This window comes from Prionailurus bengalensis, chromosome A2, assembly GCF_016509475.1.
Source record: "Prionailurus bengalensis isolate Pbe53 chromosome A2, Fcat_Pben_1.1_paternal_pri, whole genome shotgun sequence".
Classification (NCBI taxonomy): domain Eukaryota; kingdom Metazoa; phylum Chordata; class Mammalia; order Carnivora; family Felidae; genus Prionailurus; species Prionailurus bengalensis.
The window spans coordinates 167,987,738-168,007,700 of NC_057348.1; the positions used below are offsets into that span (position 1 = coordinate 167,987,738).

The 19,963-nt window shown below is 61.0% G+C and overlaps 1 protein-coding gene across 5 annotated transcripts in view; it reads right to left on the reverse strand.

Moving 5' to 3' along the window:
- Positions 1 to 19,963, reverse strand: part of PTPRN2 (protein tyrosine phosphatase receptor type N2) — an 805,581-nt gene that overhangs the window by 412,217 nt on the left and 373,401 nt on the right. The gene's annotated exons all lie outside the window — the stretch shown is intronic.

Genomic DNA, 19,963 nt, shown 5'->3' on the forward strand with positions numbered 1-19,963 from the left:
TATAATTTATAGAACAAAACCTCTACTAAGTCATGCGTCGTAAGTACTTGTGGACGCGATTTTCTCTAACACCTCCTCAGCTCCGTGAACTCCAGCCTGCCCAGCAGAGATGAGCTCAGGTCGACGTGACACCCGCCTCAAGCCGGCCACCTCTGGTCATTCACAGACACGTGTGGGTCTGTGCACCAGGTACAGTCACGAGAGAACTCCTGACGCCTGTCTCCAGGCTTATCCAAGACCCACGGGCCACGCGCTCTGCGCCTGGGCTCCTGGCTTTCCTCAGGCGCAGGTGGCCCTGCCATCAGGTGCCCTGTGACCGCCGCCCCCCCCCCGAGGGCAGGACTGGTAGGACCCGTCACGGTCCTCTCTCTCCCACGGTCTTGCCGCTCTCGTCCCCTGCTCCCCACGTGACCCCCTACCAGGGAGAGAAGTGCATCCGTCCCTGAGCCTCTCAGCGCACACAGGAAGACACCGGCAATGTCGGAGGCTGGCCAACCCTGTCTCCGCGAAGCTGCACGAGACCCACCGCTCACACCCGCGGCTTCGTGCAGAGAAGCCCACTGGATTTCCAAAAGTCCACCCCCCCGCACACCAGACACAGAAAGCACACTGCCCGTGCCACGTGCCCGACACTGGTGAGCAGGTGTGTAATGACAGGAGGTAAAGAACCCACAGACGCTGTGCCCCCACCGGTGGGTGCTCCCGGAGCCATGCCACGGGTCCAGATGCCCTGGGGCACTCGCTTCCCTTCGCTGGTTTCTGACTCCAGGGATGAAGGTGAGGCGTGGGCTTGCACACTCACACACATATGCACATTTGATTGTGCTCGCACACACGCTCACACTCCTACACACACTCAAACACAATCACACCATGCTCACACTCACGCCTGCACTCTCAATGCCTGCAGAGCCACACACAGTGCTTGCACACTCAAACATGCCTACACACATGCTCACACAACTTAGCACACCTCCACACTGGCACACACTCGCATACACCTCTGTATACTCATCCATATGCATTCACACCACGCTCACACTCACACCTACCTGCACCCTCACATGCTTGCATGCACACACCAGGCTCTCATGCACTTACACATGTTGCACACTCGAACACGCTCACACGTTTGCATACACTCGTTCACAAACTTATAAACACTGATGTACACACTCATGTTCACATCCATGCTCACATTTGCACGTGGCTGCATTCACATGTGCTTGCACACTTACCCACTCACATACACACTTATGAACGCTCACATACATGCTCACTTGTGCTCACATGCTTGCACACGCTCACACATGCTCACACACCCATAATGGATTTACCAACTGGTCTGGTGTGAGGTGCTCTGTGAGTTCTTTTTTTAAAAAAATGTTTATTTGTTATTTTGAGAAAGCAGGGGAGAACGAGTGAGGAAAGGGTGGAGACAAAGGGAGACGGAGGATCCCAAGCAGGCTCCAGGCTCCGAGCCGTCAGCACAGAGCCCGACGCGGGGCTCGAACCCACGGACCGTGAGACCGTGACCTGAGCCGAAGTCGGCCGCTCAACTGACGGAGCCCCCCAGGCACCCGAGGTGCCCCAAAGGTTCTCGCGTGTCAGCACCGAGGAGAACAACGACAGGCCCGTTGCAGGAGCGACTCACAGGGAGAGCCGTGCGCGTGCGTGCGTGTGTGTGCGCACGCGCACGTGTCTGGGAAGCTGGAAAAGCTCACCTGAATCAGGGCCCTCATGTTGCCCTACCAAGTACCTGGCCTCTTTATCTTTCTGCGTTTCGATGATGCACAGTCCTGATTACAAAGTGTCTCAGCTGGTAATAAGTGCACTCCATTTTTCTTCAAATGTGCGTTTTATTCAGTTCCCAGATGAATCCAATTAGCATATCATTGTGACTGATTAAATATGCCTCATGTAAATTTACATGTCAAAACACGCTGAACTCAAACAGATAGACAAGGCCGCCAGGCGTCCGTAAACAGCTCTGCAGGCACAGCCAGCTCGAGACACAAAAGCTGAAGTTGAAATTTGCGGTGATGACCAGGTAGAGACCGAGGAAAACCGAGAGCTGCTGTGCCTCATGCGTGATGCGTGAGGGGAGGGGATGAATATGGACATTCGCCTCCCTTTGTCTCTGACGAAAAGCTATTGACAGGAGGCTCCCCGTCTGCATCCAAGGCTGTCGCATCAGATGAGCTCATCAGGTGATGGAAATTCGGCCTCGGATCCAGGAGAGGTCCCTGGGCACTGCAGTCGAGACTGTTTCAAAGAGATTATATTATCTTAGACAGCAGGATTAAATTAACATGGGAATGACTTCTACGAGAGGAAATTTTTTTTGCTAAACATGTGCTAATGTTTATTATGCATAACATTTTCTTATCATAAGTGATCTCCTTTGATGTCCTATCCACTTGTTCGCCGGTTCCTGACATTCTTTTCAGAAGGGAGCGAGATCCCAAGGATGAAAGCTGGGTTGTGAATGTTGATGGAGAGCCTCACCGGATTCCTCTAAAAGCAGTGACCATGGGTTCTGTGGGTGATTTGGGGGAAATTTTTTAAGTAACGAGCGATACGAAGTCTGGTTCGGCCATTCACCACAGGACACACCTCCTGTGGGACGCGCTGGGTCTCTGTCATCACGGGGTGAGCACTGTCACTCCTTTGCTGCACGCGGGAGCCTCCTGGAGAGCCACAGGAGCACGGCTGGCTGACGGTCAGCCACCACGTCTCCTCGAGGCCACACTACCCCAGGCTGCCGCCGGCCAGGACAGAGGGCGTGGGCGGAGAAGGTCTGAGACGCACCCGCCTCTGGGGCTCTGCCCGCACCTTTCCATCTGCCCGTTCCAGGCGCCCGCCGGCCTCACCGCCCCCCCCCACCCCCCACAACCCTGGGCTCCGGCTGACCCTACCCATACGTGCTCCTCGGCGCCCTAAGCGACGCGCCTCCTGTTCCAAACAGCTCCACTCCTTTGTCATCGTCTCACGGGGAGCGACACCCTCTCAACCACCAGCGAGCTCAGTGAAAGTGATGTCCCTTAAACGAACCCAGAAAGGGGTTCATGGCAGGGGAGACGTGTGCTCCCTGTGAAGAAATCTCAGGAGCACCAGGCCGTCAAACAGGCTTAATCCCAAGCAGGCTCTGGAGAAGCTCACGCCGGGCCGGTGCCCGCGAGCAGCTGAGAGACAAGTGCCCCCGGGATCAGCGGGGCCGTGTCAGCCACGTCCACGTTCACTTGCGGCACGGGGACGGCGAGGCCTCTGCGTCTCCTCTCTGTGCAGCTGTGCTGTGGAATCTCAGCCGTTCGGTCAGGGCGGAAATGGTACAGAAAAGGCGAAAACGCATCATTTAGAACAGAGGAAAGGAAACATGTCCAAGACCGACTGTGGCTCTGACACCAGATCCGGGGGGTTCTTCAGAGGGATGAGTATTATGACAAAACGGAAAACAAGTGTTCTCAGTGTGTCTTATCGTGAAGTGTTAAAGGGATTAAATCTGTTTAACGTCGAAGAGAAAAGCACTCAAACGTAGCAGGCATGTTCCGGAAAGCTGCACACAGGCCCCCCCCACTCACCTGGGTAGAGCTGCAGCCTGCTGAGGGGGGTTCACAGAGACCCCAGAGCGCGTGGAGCCCTGTGAGACTCCTTTCCGATTCGGCTGGCCGTGAGCGCCCCTGTGGGGCGGGGTGGCCGTGAGGGTCGACGTGGCAGTTGCTCGCGGGGCGTCCCTGCCGGGTCTCCCCTAGGCAGGTGCCAGCTCGGAAATGGCGCCGCCCGAGGGACCGTGTCACCCACTCCAGGGAGGTGACGGAAGGGAGGGATGGCGCAAACACAACCAGACCTTCATTGGCTGGTGAGCGCGGTCCAGAGGCTAACGGTGTTTTCCAGGATGTGGGATCCATCCCTCGAACGTTCAGCACGCCTTCACATGGCCGGGGGGAGAGGCTCCAGATCAGGCCAGGCCGCGGGGCCGGGCTCCGCACCTCCCGGACCATCTGCTGTGTCCACCTGGAGGCACCAGGCTCCACAACCTCTGTCCCTTCTGTGGATACCACGGCCCTGTCCCCTCTCCGCCCGCGATGGGTGCATCTTTGCTTCCTGGACTCCGCGTTGACGAAGCTGGGGTCTGGCAGCCGTTCGTCCCTCACGTTTAGCTCGCTGCCCTGTCCTCCCTCCCATCCATCACCGAATCCCACCCGTGTCACCTCCCGCCTGTGTTTGCTGCTCTAAGTCCCGCATGCCAGCACCTCTCCCTGGCTCAAGGCTCACTTCTCCCTGGTTTCTCCGCCCCCGTCTGCTTTTGCTCTGGGGCTGGACGGCCCCCGCCAGCCCGGCCCTCCCTCACCCCCATACAGCCGCGACGCTCGCCCACGCCCGCCCCGGCTGGACCGCCGGCCTCCCTCTCACAGCTGACATCAGCTCCTTCAAACCGCTGATGGCAACCAGGAGGAGTGTGACCCTCCACCGGACTCGGGTGGATCTCTGTCCCTGACAGACGCTCTGTACATATGGCCGTCACGGCCTAACAGCCAGCACTTGTGCGTGCCATGGCGCGATGTCTGTCTCACCACGACGGGGCCAGCCGGGGCCAGCCTGCCTCGTCGGCAGGACCTCGCAGGGTCACCGGGAACAGGCACTTGTTCCGTCCTCCCCCGTGAGCCGCACAGAGGTCTTGGAAAAACCACTTGGTAGGAGTCACTCTGGGTAGGAGTCACTTTTGCCCTGTGCCCAGGGCTGGGCCAGCCGTCAAAACCCTCTTAAGGGTCACGGCGATCAGCTGGGGGACATTTACAACTAACCCTCAGGAGCCGAGTCTCAGATCAGTTCTCCCAAAACTAAGTACAGCACAAGGGCTCTGCCAGACAGACTTCTGCTCTCTGACTCTTCCAGCAACATTTACTTCCCTTGGTTGAGCCCTGTCCGCCTCATTTCTACCTCGAAGAGCCCTTCCGGTGTGCCTGCCCAACCAATTCAACAGAATTGAGAACTCAGCCGGCCGTGGTCGCTCTGTTCACACCCTCTGCATCACCGTGGAGCTGCTCCTGTAATTATTCACAGGCCACTGTCTCCCTGAGTGAAGCCACGGGACACTTGCCCGACGCACACGAAAGTCAGAAAGAGCGTGTCTCCGAAAGACTCGGGGATTAGAAGCCTTTGCCAAACCACGGTCCTCAACAGGCAGTAAGTGCACCCTTGTCTGCCGTGACGTGTCCCTAAAGATTGTAAACCGCAGAAACACAAGCCGCGGACGATCGCAGTGGCCCGACAGGCTGCAGCCTCCATGGGTCTTCCCTCTGCGGCAGCATGGCCGTGGGCTCAGCCGGTCCGTCCCCTCCCATCCCGTCCCCTCCCATCCTGTCCCGACGGTGCCTGTGGGCCCAGGAGCCACCGCACGCCCCCCCCCCAACGTTTGCAATCCCAACTGCTAACTGAGGATAAAAACAAGAAATGGTCACAGTCCTCCTCTCCTTCTCCCTCAGCCACGCTGCGGGTGCAGCTGGCTGGGCCTGAGTGCGTGAGCCCCTCCCCGCGTGCGAGGTCTCTGTGATGTGGGCAGATGCGGGCAGTGCGTGCAACCTCTCCCGTCTGGATCCAGGCCCGCCCCGCCCTCCTCGTATTCACGCGCCGCTGTGTCATCAGACGTGCGTGCGCACCTCCTTCTCGTCCACAGACTGTCCCTTCCCTGACACTGAGCCCCACGAGGGCAGGTTCCCTACAGCTCACGCAGCATCTGCCCCAAGCGGGAGCTCAGTAAACATTTGCTGCAGGGCCGGGTGGGGCCCAGGAGGACGGGGAGGGTGACCACGGCCGGGGTTCCACGTTCTCACTGTTGTCAGGCTTCACGCCGAGGCCCCTACCTCCTCGTTGGCTCACTTCTCACACCTCCAGGTGGCAGGCTTCCCACTCACCCCGCAGCCCAGAGCGGCTGTCACTTGCCGAGATCACAGGCCGGCTCTGGCCTCCCTCTTCGTGCGACTCGCACGCGTCCCATCGCCTGCGTCACGCCGGGCCACAAGACACAGATGACCGGGACGGTTTTCCTGCTCATCCCACATGTGGTAACTGGGGCAGGCTCCCTGCTCGACACGGAGCAGCCAGCCACGGGGTTCACCCCTTTTTCTTTCTCCAGACTTTTGTGCAGGATGATGCTAGAAATAGGGCAGGATAAGGAAGCTAACTGCACATGGCAGTCCCCTGGGCTGGAGCAGCTGGGCGTGGCGCCCCGTCCCAGTCCTGCTGCCCGAGAATGACGCCCGGCCGGCCCAGGCGCGGTGCCTCTGAGTGTGCGACGCGGGGCAAGAGTTCCTGCCCACGTGGGTCACTGCCGAGTCACACGCGCCCGTGAGCGCTCCTGTAACTGACAGTCGTGAACCCCAGGGCTGAGAATGGCCGGCATCAGAGCGGCCCTGGGCAAACTGGCGGGTCTTCGGTGAGTCCCGAGCACGGCCTGAGGCTCCCCGGGCCCGCCGGCCTCGTCCGAACCCAAACGGGCTCCTCGGCCGCGGTGCCTGCTCTAAGCAGAAAGCCTTCATCCCGAAGCCCCGTCGCCGTCTCCCCCTCCTGCGCCGCCGGCCCCCGCACCTCGTGGACAACCACTGGGCCAACGCGGGGCGGTTCCCGGAGAGGGGACGCACCCCGGGCCGCGGGCTAACGGCGCTTCGGGCGGCCTTATGTCACTGGCTTAGGTGGACTGTGCGGCTCTAGAAAGTGGCGGTGGCGCCCCGTAAACGTCTCGACCAGCACTGCAGCCGGCACGGCTCCACACGGCGGACGCGCACCGTCCCGGCTCCGGAGGCCGGACTCCAGAACCCGGGTGCGCGAGCGCGGGCTCCAGCAGAGGGTCCTCCCTGCGTCTGGTGTCTGCCGGCCGGCCTTGCCCTGCTCTGCCGACCCCCCACGTCTCTGTCCTCACGGGGCACCCACCCCAGCCAGCGTGGCCTCCTCTTAGCCTGATGACATCACAGAGGCCCTGCCTCCAGACACAGGCTGGTACCCGGACGTGTATTCGGGGCTGCTTCCTACCTACAACGGGCACCGGCCTCACCCGCATCTGAGCGCAGGGCTCGGGGACGTTCCTGACACGGTGAACGACAAACAGCATGAAAGGCTGCGTCCGCCTCGTGGAGAAGGGAAGGCGTGTCGGCCACACGGTGCTCTCGGCCTCGGCGTTTACAAGCCACGCCGCTTCCTGGCTCGCTGTCGACGTGATGTTCCCGACACCAGCAGGGGACCGCTCAGCCTCCATGGGATGAACCGACCGGAGCTCTCTTCAGCTCCGAGACAGGGCCGCCATCCTTGTCGCCCAGCCTGATCACAGCCGCGTCCCAAATTAAAGGATCAAACCGGGCCAGTGGCTCCATTTACAGACGTGCACCCACCTCTGCCATTACTGACGCGCGAGCGGCCAGGACACTGGGGAACAAGGCGGGGGCTACGCCCACGCGGAGGAAGCCAAGAACAGCTCTCCACGCGCTCGACAAGAGCCACTCCCAGCCTGCCTCTGCCACGGCTCCCATTCGGGCCGAGTCTCCCGTCCACCAGCTGCCGCCGCATGTCCCATGGCGGCGCCACATGGGAATGCCCAGCAGAGGGGTGGCCGTGAAGCAAATCCTCTCCAGGCCAAAGCCACTCAGAGGAGAGAGCAGACCGCTCCGTGGCTGCCAGTGCCATAGTGTGAACACTCAGGAGCCCATGTCTGGGGCGTTTCCAACACCGTGTGGCCGTGAACCCAGAGGCAGTGGAGGAGGGAGGTGGCCGTGTTACCAGCCACCGCGCGTGGTCACAAGGGCTCCCTCCTTACCAGCGCCCGGTGCAGGGCGGGGGCGGCCCCGTACGGAGTCCGGGTGGGAAGGCTGTTAATCTGTTGAGGTGTCAGAGTCAGAAGTCACGGGAGCCACTCTTGAGTGTGGACAACGGATCACGCAGTCCTGGCTGCTCGCGGGGAAGAGGCCGACACCGCTTTTTCGACCAAAGAAAGTGCCAGAAAACCAGGCTGTGGCACTCGTGAGGCTGCAGTGGGCTCGGAAACACACAGCACCGTCCCACCTCTTTCCCCGAGGAAGCTGGAGCTCACCGAGCTCCAGCCCCTGGCCGAGCCGTGGATGTGCGGGCCCCGCACCAGCTTCCAGGAACGAGCCCAGCACAGGAGCGAGCTCAGGGGCAGCCTCGCCCTTGGAGGGAGGGGAGCCGCCCCCTGTCACACGGGAAGGTGGGGTTCCCGGAGATGCCACACGGGCGGACCCCAGGTCGTGACAGTAAAACCCATCCCACCCACCTACCTATAGAGGGGCTGTCGTGTGACCTCGGACAGACACACACCACACGCGTATACACCTGCACACACCTGCACACCTACACATATCACACACCTGCACACCCACATCCTCCGCACATATCACATGCATGTGCACACCTATGCACTCTGGCACCTGCACACTTATGCATGTCATGCACACGGACTCGCTCACACACGCCACACACCTGCACGCTCACACATATCACACACAGGTACACAGCTACACACACTTACAATGTCACACACACACACCACACACTTGCACACCTACACATATCACACACCACACACATACACATAGCATGTGCATATACATAGCACACAACTGCACACACACATGCCTGCACACATTACTACAGGCACTTACACACCACATACACCTGCACACACATCCCCACACATGCATACTCACTGCTCTGTTCAGGAGGAGACGCTGGGCAGACCCTTCGGGGCGTTACATGCAAACCCGACCCTGCTCTACCCGCCGTTCTCCACTAGCCGGCCTCAGTGGGTGCTCAGGAACAGTCTGCGTGGACTCCTGTGGGCCACAGTCCACCTCCCCATGGAGCGTGGCGCACGGGGCCCTTGGGAGCAGCCGCTGTGTCTCGGAGCCCGCGATCTGCATTTTCTCAGGTTCTATCCTGCTTCTGGCCCACTGACGGGCCACATCTCCCTGTGACGGCGGCCCTACAAACATCCGTGCACGCTGGCCGGAGGCAAACAGGCCCCCGCCTCCAGGGACAGTGTGAACCCTCCTACGGAACAAGCAGGCAAGAACACGGGGCTAATTCTGCACAGTCCACTAGAAGATAGCCAGGTACACAGAGCGAACTGGCTTTAACCTCGCTCAACCCAAACTAGCCTGGAGAGGGTGGAGCCTCTGGGGCGGCTGCCGGTAAAGCAGGTTCCTCAGTGGGACGACAAGGTCCCGGAGAGGAATTGTGGCTGCAGGCTGGGGGAGCCGCGGGACCACAAACAAAGGGCCTCTGCCTCCAGCCTCCGGGGGCTTGGGGACAAGCAGCAGGTGCCAGCCTACGCCTGTCAAGCCTCCCCACGCTCCCCTGCACCCCAAGAGTGCCTGAGCCCAGCAGCCGTCCGGTGGTTGGGGTTCTCACCCCTCGCGACATCCCCCACACACACAGGGCGAGGGCACATGCGGAACTAAAGAGGACGGTGTGTGCAGTGCGCGCTCCTGCTCAGGACACGTGCCCCCGAGGCAGGCGTGCCGTCCCGCACCCCCGTGCTCCGGGAGAGGAAGGAGACAGCACCTTCTGGAGGTGGTCTGGAGGTTCGAGAGGACCTGGGGACAGGATGAGCAACTCACGTTCACTGCTGCTTCCAGGACCATCCCGGGACGGACAACTACCACACTTCTGTCTGCAAAGCATTTGAGAGCGTGCCGTCCACACAGAGAGACAGCTGTCTACACAGGGAGAGAGCTGTCTACATAGACAGAGTGCTGTCTGCACAGAGAGTTCTGTCTACAGACAGAGAGAGCTGTCCACGCAGAGAGGGAGCCGTCTACACAGAGAGCTGTCTACACAGAGAGACTGCTATCTACACAGAGAGAGCTGTCTACACAGAGAGAGCGCCATCTGCCCAGAGTTGTGTACACGGAGAGAGCCACCGACCCGCTGCATCGGAAGGATGCCAATGGTTCCATCTCTCCTGGAACAACCCTGTACTTTTTCAGTGTCCCCGTCTTCTTCTCTGTAATCTGAAGTTCTCGATCTGAGTGGCTTCCCGAAGGTCGTCCACTGGGGACGTGCTGCTTGTAGGGACAGGAACGCAACGGTCGCCTCTCCTGACGAGCAGGTGGACCGCCGGCTCGATCACACCGTCCCCCGAGCGTCGTCGGCAGGGCGTCCACCCGCCCCGCGTACACACGCCCGCGTCACACGCACGTCAGGTTGTCTGGCGTCCCTGGGACGGCGGGGGGCACGGAGTCCGGACGGCGGCACAGAGCAGCCACCGTGCACCTCCTGCTTCTGAGGGATTCGGGACGCAGACTCAGCCCGGCAAAGAGCGGGCGTTGAGAAGGACACGTGATGCGAGACAACACGGTGTGGCACAAAACCACGTGACGTGATGCGACGGGACGCGGGACGCGGGACACGGCGTGACGCGAACGACACCACCTAACACGTCCTCTGGGTGGGAGACACGAACAAGGGGGCCCGCGGCGTAGGGGTGAAGAGGGGAGCACAGGAGGTCCTAACAGCTCCACGGGGCACCAACCTTTGTCCTGGCCTCGGGCCCCAGAAGCCAGGACGGGGTTTTCCGGCCGAGAGGCTCAGAGGAGCATCCGAATCAGCCGTGTCCTCCCTGAACACATGTCTTCGTCGCGGAACCGAGGGCACGAGGTCCCAGCGGAGCCCCGCATAGGCCTACCGAGGACTGGCGCGGACGGAGGCCACCTCGGAGAGTCTGCGGGGACGACGCGAACCGGCCCTCGGCATGCGGGCCTCCAGCACCAGCTGCCCGAAAGCGAAGGGCGCGTCTCAGGTAAGCACGGAAGAGGCACGGAGGCGGACAGCCGTGGGGCCGGCCAGGACGAGAGCCAGACCGGGCTGTGCCGGGGGCCGGAGGGAGGGTTACGGCCACCGCACAGCCCATGAGCCATGTCAAGGGTGCTCTCACATTTGCACAGAGAGCGTATAGGAAGTGGAACCATTCCCCACACTGATGCCGGGAACTCTGCGACTCGTGCATTTAGAATAAAGTCAAAAGTCCACAAGGGCCTCCAAAAACTAACACACTGTAGATTTAATTACAGATAAAAGAAATCTGACTTCTATTAAATGATGATAAATTGCACATTTAGAATAGAAATTACCCTGGAGCATGAGAATGTTACTGTCCCTCTGTACTCCTTCGGACTAAGAAAATCACAGGAGATTCGCCCCTTGAACATGCTCCTCAAGAGAGAGAATATGGTGAATGCGTGGAACAGCAGGTGCAACGTGTGGAATAGCAGTTATAATGCACAGAACAGCAGCTATAACACGTGGAACAGCAAGTATAACACATGGAACAGAACAGCAGGTATAATGCACGGAACAGCAGGTATAACGTGTGGAACAGCAGGTACAACAGTTTCCTGGGAAAAGCCTGCTCTATGCCCCGATGTCTCACCGTGGGGCCCCAGGTTACTTATGTGCCCAAAGTCCCTTCTGACACCGAGTTGTGCTTCCGTTTACCCTCTCTGAGAACCGCCTGTCTGGCCAGCAGTCAGGTGAGCAGAAAGGTCTGGGATCGAACACAGACTCTCTTCAAGCTCTCTTCCACAAGGGGCCGGGTTCCTGGCTCCAGGAGGGAGAGAAGCCTCTACTGGAGGCTCCATCCCCACTCGGGGGTGGGGGGGGGGCGTCGGGGGGCCGGAACCCGACGTAGGGCTTCTCCCTGTGGGGGCGCCTTCACACATCTCCCGCCTCTCCAGCACTGGGCGTCTTCTCTTGGGAAGATGTGCGGGTTCACCTTACTTTAGGCCGCAGGTCCCTTGGGTTGTCCCAGCCTCGCGTGGCCGCCCCTCCTGGAGGCGCCTGCCCGTCCAGACATGGTTCGGGACCGAGCAGACCCCTGGGGCAGGCTGGCGACGGCGGGGCCCGCAGCGGAAGCTGAGTGCCGGCCAGCGAGCAGCAGAACCTTGGATCCTGAGGCTGTCCTTGCTCAGCACACGCTCGAGCGTCACGGGGCGAGCAGTCGTTGTCCTAGACAGGATCCTAAGTTGGAGGGAGACAGGGGGCGTATTCCCAGGGGTGTGGGGTAGAGTCAGGGTGAAGTCTTATCTCCACGCAAATGAAAATGCCATAGACACGCTTTTCAGAGAAGACTCCTGCATTCAGGGCGTCTCATGAAACAGGGGAAACGTATTTCAAACGCCTCACAGTTCTTTTTGCTTCACGTTCGTTGTTCGTATCAAACCCAAACGCTGATTGAGCTCCTGCCACGGGCAAGGCACCAAGTTCAGTGGTGGGGTCTAAAGACGGGGACAACCTGGCTCTATCTTCAAGGACAGAGCGGTCAGGGGCTCCCAGACGTCACTGCCACCAGCCACGCCTGGCGGGCGGGTCTCACCCTGGCAGCTGGGCCCCACGCCAGAGCGCAGGGGTGATTTGTTAACAAGTTCCCAGCCACGCTGGCAGTGTTGCCCTGGGGATCGTGCTTTGAGAACCACTGTCCCGGACCTCTGGGGTCAGCCAATGTTCTCCGTAAAAAGCCACGGTAAGCACGTCAGGCTTGGCAGCCACTGACAAGGTACGAACGGTGATGGCATTGAGGGCCAGAAGGCCTGTGTGGCCGCGGGCCGTGGCTGGCCAACTCTGGGGAAGCGGCGAGGCAGGGGCACAGGGCAGGGGGCAGGGACAGGCGGGTGCTGGGGGGTGAAAGCTCCAAGGAGCCGACCGCACTGCCCTCTAACCTCTTCCCGAATAGCCAGAGAAGATCCAGGACGTGGGCTTGAAGACGAGACGGGGGAGGCAGACTGGGCTGCAGGGGTGCGGCCAGGGGTCCCGGCAGGGCTCTGCAGGGAGAGGGGAGAGCACCGGGCCGACAATGCTGAGAAGCAGGAGTGCGGGAAGGCAGGTCTCCGGGTAGAATGGGGAGGCACCGTGTGCTGCTTTCCTCACTGTCCCTGTGCCGCTCTGTTCTGCCCGGGGCCCCCACGGCCGTCACAAGCCTGGCAGACGGCATCTCTGTTCCCAGCCCTCCCGTCGGAAGTCACACGGCACACACAGGAAAGCAGCTGTTGGTGGGGTCGGCTAGGTTCAGAGAAGACTCATAAAACCAGACAAACGCCCGTAACTGGGACCCTTCAGACACTAAGGCTCACCCCCGTCACCACCGTTAAAGCAGGGCAGCCATCAGCTCCGTCACGAACGGTTTTGGCTGAGCCGGGGATGCCGGTGCCGTAGTGAGGCTGCTGGGGCTTCTGAACGTACCAGTTTACACCCCGGCGGGAACCGTGTCAGTGCTTTTGTGGAAGACTTTCCACGTGGAATTTGCCTCTTCGTGCTTGGCCGTCGTGAGAAAATGCCGAGCGAGCACAAACCCTTCACGTTTAAGAGGCATCACCGCGCCCCGCGGGTGGGCTCCAGGCCAAGGTGCCGGAGCGCAGGGCGCCTTCCTTCCCAAGCCTCCTTCCCGTGACGTGCTGATGCCTCCGGCCGCCACCCGCAGCCCGGCTTCCCTGGTGCCACCCATCGCCAGCATCTCAGCCGTGTGCCGGCTCGCCTCTGTGGAGACGCCCAGACAGCGACGCCACCCACGCACCTGCCACCCCACCGTGGGAAGGTCCCAGCTCTCGTGTCTCCGTGTACAACCCGAGGGTCTCACCAGGCCACGAGGCTTCCACATTCTTACACACAGCCACGAACCACGAGCCACGTGCACTGGGCCACGAGGCTTCCACATTCTTACACACGGTATGTTGTTACCCTTCAACCCCACGACACCTGTCAGCTCCTGGGCCACCTGAGACCTTCACTGAAGGAGGCTGCGTCGTGATGCAGTGGCCCAGTGTCTTTCTGATCCCAAACACAACAGCCGTCCGAGGTGAGCAATGGCAGCTAACAACCCCCACGGCCCTTGGAATTTAAATCTCCTCTCCCACCAAATGCGTCCTACCTCGTTTGATGCTAAAGCAAGCCCACGGAGCATAATCACCAGGCCTGTACCTGACAAGGAGGGAACCCAGGGCTCGACGAGACCCAACGAGCCGTCCACAGTCTCAACACAGGAAAGTGGAATCGGGACTTGGACTCTGGCTCCGAACCCACCCCCTGTCCTTTGAGGCTCTCCTCTGCCAGCCTCCAGCGCCACGGGGCAGCACGGCGGACATCCAGATGGAGCGTGGGAAACGGAACCGGCTCTGGCCCGTTCACCTCTCGTGGGGTGATCCACGGCAGCCGACACACCCACGCTGGAGAAACAGGTGCCGAGCAGGGAAGCCGCATCGCTCTGAGCATCACTGGTCGCCTCACGCCGTCCAGCTGACCCCTGCCCGCTCTGCTGGTGGGTCGGCCGGCTGCCCGAGGGGTGCCGTCCTTGACCGCAGGTGGAGCAGGTGCCTGACGCACGTCACCGTGTGCCTCCCACGGACAAGGACCACAGGGCCAGACGGGCGGGGGAACCAGCCTTGCCGCGTCAGTCACCAGGCTCATTTTCAAGGAGCCCTGGCAGGCGGAAAACACGGCTGATGGACAGGAAACGGGCCGTAAGGACACAGAGCCGACCTCGGCTGGGGTTCTGAGCAGCAGGATCTGTCAATGACAAACCTGCACACGGCCATCTAGGGGCTTCTTGCCCAAGTGGCAGATAGACTCCTGCTGGCCCCAAATGCCGGGGCCCATTTCTGCCCCGCCCCACACAGCTCTGGGCTCTGACACCTTCCTGATCCTCTGTCCTTCCAGTGAGAGGTCCTCTCCTGAGTCCCAGACTCTGCAGGACCTGCCCTGGGGACGGCCGGCCAGGTGACGGCCAGCCTGCCCATCTCAGCCACCCTGCTCTGCTGCCGCGGGCCAATGGGTGCGAAGGGCTGTGGCGGGGCCAGCCTGTCACACACCTGTTGTGCAAGAGTTCTTCAAACACTGGGCCTCAGAGAACCTCCCGGAGCGTGACACGGGGGCGCCTCCAAGGCCTAAGACCTGGGTGTGTTCGTGGGCTGCTAGGGAGGGCTGCCCAGGGGGAAGGCGCCCTCCCAGCCTGCCCCCCACGAGCCTCTGAGGGACAGGCGCTAAGGGCTGTCCGAGCCCAGGGAGCAGCCGGGACAGGAGCCATCACGAGAAAGCCATGCGGGTGCACTGGGCCCACCACGAATGACAGGCCGACCTGGACTAGAAATCACGCGGCCGTCCAGAGGCCACGGGGACCACGGTTTGTGAAAGAACTCGCAGGAAGGGGGTTTGTAACAGACACCCGTGTTCCCCCTTCGAGACAGCTGGCTGCTCCAGACCCTCAGGCGGTGCTGTGGCTGACGGAAACTGCTGGAAAGGGGTGCTGGCTCGCCCGCACGGGGTGCGTGTCTGTGAGCCGTGGCCACGAGGTGCACACGGTGAGGGGTCCCCCGGCACCTTCCCTGGTCCCCTCGCACAGGTGTGGGCCGTGCTCCTCCTGTCTGGACATGTTTCTATGCTAAGATGCTGACAGAACACCGGAGGCTCATCCGCCTGTAGAGAGAGCACGCACGACTAGAAACGGACACGGGGAGGACCGGGGCTCGGACGCTCATGCTCAGCACAGCAGTGAAGGGGCCGGCAGAGGCCGTCTTCGCAGAGTCCCTCACGCCTGCCGCTGCTCACATCCCTGTACGCGCGGAGCTCCCCGTGTGCCCTCTCAGAACTACTGGGGCGGTGGGCACGGAGCGGCGGAGGCAGCAAAGAGAAACGCCGTGCCGGTGCCCGAATCCTGCCCAGGCCACAGGCAAATAGCCACCCGCCCGCATCGGGACGTCTAATTCCAGGGGCGCCTTGCCCCACCCGGGACGCCCGCCACCAGGTGCTTGGGCCACCCTCCACCTCTCCTTCCCTCACCCCACATCCAGCCCCCGCCCGAGTCCGTTAAATCTGCAAACCGCGTCCAGACCCTGGGCGTCTGGGCCCCCGTCGTCGCCCTTTCCACGCCAGCGTCACCTCAGACCAGCAACGGCCTCCCGGTTCCGTTACTTCCCTCCCCTCGTGCCCGCCACCACAGTCGGCAGGCCGGGCAGACGGACCCTGGTAGGCGTTTCGGGTCATGTCATGCCAGTGGCTCCTTGGCCCACAAGAAGCAGACACTGAAGTCCCACCCCCCGTGGGTTCCCCCGGAACGAGATCCAGATTCAGATCTGAGGGCCGGTCATCTGGGGGAGCACGCGGAGCTGCGGGGAGAGGGCTGGGCTCGTAGAAGTGACCCGGCTGCACACAGCACGCGTGGGTCAGCCCCGACGAAGCGCTTATCCATCCGCTATCGTGACTGTGCTCGCGCATCACCCTCACGTTACGGAAGCAGCCGCTGTGGCTCCCGGACCCGTGGCGGGAACGGAAGGTCAGCAATAATCGACCTGCTGAAATTTCAGCTCGCAGGGCACCCCGTTTGACCTTCACAGGACCCACGAAGCCAGGGCCGTGCCCCATCTTCCTGGACTTTCCCACAGTCCCACAGCTTGCGGGTGATACGGCACACACGAGCTGGGAACCCCACCTCAGCCCCCACCCCTGGACGGGACTCCGCTCCTCTGCGAGCCCGTGTCCGCCCCACGCTGAGGGGTCTATACAATGGGACAGAGCACGAATTCCACGCGCTGGGCTCCACATGAGACCCCCGTGCCCGTGCAGACAGAGCCTGCCTGCTGATAAAATCAGGCGACTTTCCACACAAAGCGTGAAGACCAGTGACTAATTTGGCGACACTTACTTAGCACTCCGTGTCACACGTTGCCTGTGGGGCAGGTAGGAAGGCACACAGACCGTGATCCCACCCAGGAGGGGCCCCGCCTGGTATTTCCCACAGGCTGTCAGAGCAGAGGAGAGGCTCGCCTGGTGGGCGTGGCCCGGGCCCTTCCAGAAGCAGCAGGTGGCGAGGCGGTGGGCTCCCGGTCCCGTCCGTACCCAACGGGAGGCAGGGAGCCTGGGCCAGCCCGGCAAACGGCAGAAAGCAGACCAGAACGACCGGGCACCCCGGGGGCACAGAGAGTGACTGATGCCGTCAACAGCCAAAGGAGGCCAAACGCCTCCTGGAGCGAACCGGGCGGCACCCACTCGCCCCTCCACGAGGGAGAACCTGTTCCTCCCGCAAATGGTGCCGGTAATGCATCGGCTCCCTTTGTCCAGCCGTGCATATTGAGCAGTACGGTCTCTAGTATTTGGCCTAACCCCCGTCCCTAACCCCTCCCTGAGCACCGCTCATGTATTTCTACACGGGTAACCCTGCAAATCAGGACACACGAAACCCCTTCGTAGCACTGACTCATTCACACCCAGGGTGAAGCCGTGAGGAGAACTGGCCTTCACAACTTCTAATTACGGAAACGCCGCTCCGGGAGTCTTCTCCAGCTGGGCCGATTAGCACGGCTCCACCACGCTGACAGCACCGCCCTCCACTCCGGCAGACACTTGTCAAGATGCCAGAAGCAATTACCTGGCTGTTTAGAACGGAGCGATGGGGCCAGCGCCCTTCCCTTCCTCTCACCCGTCCGAACCTTCTGGAAGCCGCAGCCGTCAGGCACTTGCTCCCGGGGCCGCCAAACGGTGCTTCCTGCTGACGTGCACGGCCCTTACCGCACCCCACCAGCCCCGAGGGCCACCCACCCCACAGGCAGCCCAGCGTTTCCGGGTCCCAGGGAGACTCTGCCACGGACGGCCGACCGCCAGCCACGCGGTCGGCGAGGGAATCGAACACGCCGCCGAGCAGGAGCCCGGCACCGGAGGTCCACGGCCTGCCACGGGGACAGCCCGCAAGGTGACCCCCGGCAGGAGGTGACGGGAGCCCGGGGGTCATGAGGTGGGCGGTGCCGCAGAGCGGGAGGCAAAGGTCACTTACCCACGTCTTCTCCGACACAAGAAACGCAAACATCGACTAGAAACACACTACTTGAGAATAAGGGATGTGAAGGGCAACGAAGGATTTCTCTGCTTGATCAGACGACCCGGCCAGAGGGAACAGCGGTGACTAACTGCCACTCACCGCAGCGTGCTCAGCCGTCGAGTCAGCGAGCTCTGCACCTGGATCCGCCGTGCGCCGGCTACACACCAGCATCAGCGGTTTCCACGCGCTCCGCAACGCGGAAGCACCTGATCACGCGGGACCCGCGTCCTCTCCTCGCTCGCTCACACCGCGCGCTCCCGCGTCCTGTCACCCACCCATTCGGGTTCATAAGTGGGGCAGAAAGTCCAGGAGAGGGTCCCCTCACACCGGGAGCTGAATCTGGACTCAGAAAACCAGCTGCGCTCATCAGTCAGGACGCACAGCAAGGACGTTTGTCGTGGGAACTACGTGCCTGTTCCTTACGTTTCGTATCACTTTGTGCGAAATTAGCCAAATAAGTTCCCTTTCAGTCCCACCACCGGGGGTGCTTCCCCCCTCATAAGATGCCTGCAGCGTCGTGCCACTGAGCCCCCGAGGGGAGCACACGCAAGCAGTCACTGTGTCCGCAGGCAGCGATCCCCGCGGCAGGCTCTGGTCTGCAGGGTGCCGAGGACCGCCAGCCCGCCTGACGCGGGTCCGCCCGACAGGGCCGATCAGTCGCTTGCAGCAAGGGCTCCCCATCACCTTCTAAAACAAGAGACCGCACAAACTTCCTGTCCTTGTTAACACGCGAGGGAGTCTAGTGCTCAGAGAGCTCACTTCTCCTCCTCGGGGACGGGACCTTGGTGCCAGTCGTGCCCTTGGTACATCCACTGCCAAACCACAGAGTCCTGATGGTCACCAAGCTGTTTTTCTTAACCTTTTTTCCGTATAGCAGCAGGTACGTGCGTAACATGATAAAATTATGTACAACACAAGAGAACTAATTCTTCGAAAGCGCGCGTGGAACCTCTTGCACGTGCACGACAAGAAACCCTCAGCTTGCACGGCCCGGCAGTCCTGTAAGTCCGGCAGGCGCACCGGGATACCCGAGCAGATTCAAGACTTCAGAAAGTCACTGCCATGGCTCTCAAACATACACCCGGTGTGCGATTCCCGCCGGGATCTAGCATTTCAGTACGGGACACGAACACATTTAAAATGACCAGCAAACTAGATTTTAAATAAGCAACCCCAGTTTCCCCAGAAAGCAATAAAAGAAATGAAAGGCCACCTCCAGGGAGTAGATGCCATGACTTTTTAAAAGCTGCAAAGACCTCCTTCCATTTTATACCATTCGTTACTGTGCCCTGAAGTCCCAGCAAATCCGACTGGGAAAGCATTGCTTCCCAGCACTGGGATGAGCGGCCACCTGTGGGACAACCGTTAATGATTCTGCGTAAAAAACCCACAGTCGCTGACCGGGTCCTAACTTCGTCTGACCATCTCTGCCGCGGAGACGCGAGGATGGATGCCGGAGGGAAGGAGGGGCCTGCGGCCACGAGGGCCACAGCCACTGACGCGGGATCCCCTCCCTTTCAGGGGGCAGGGCATTTGGAGCGAAAGCTGCCGGCTTCTTTCCCTGGGGCCGCATCAAGCCGCTCCGCTGGGAATGACACTTTACTGCCTGCCGAGACACCTCACAGGGGCCTCACAGCGACCCAGGACACGGAAGCGAAGCCCGGGGCGTTGGGCTCTCCACGCGGTCGAAATTGGCTGGGTCTCTGGAGCAGAGTACAACTTGGCAAGGAGCTCTCCCTTCACCAAAAATTACTGGCCACTGAAATCATTACTTCCGCAAAAAGGACTACTAAGGGCACCAGGACCTACGAGTAAAATCCGGCAGCCACCAAACCAGAGAAGACCGACCGCTGACCCCGCCAGACGGAGCCCTGCTGAGGCCCGTTCCACGGCAAACGGCCACCACACGCCGAGATCGCTTGCTAGGTCTCAAGGCAGGTGAGCAGGAATCCCCAGGGCCCTAGAAGCAAAGCTAGAACAGAGTTCTCTGTTTCTCTTCGAACCCTTCATCCTGCACTGTCTTGGTCCGGGACAGACAGAAGCACGGTCGGCGTGTGCTTCTCACCTGGGACAACGCGGAAAACCTCAAAGCAAAATGGC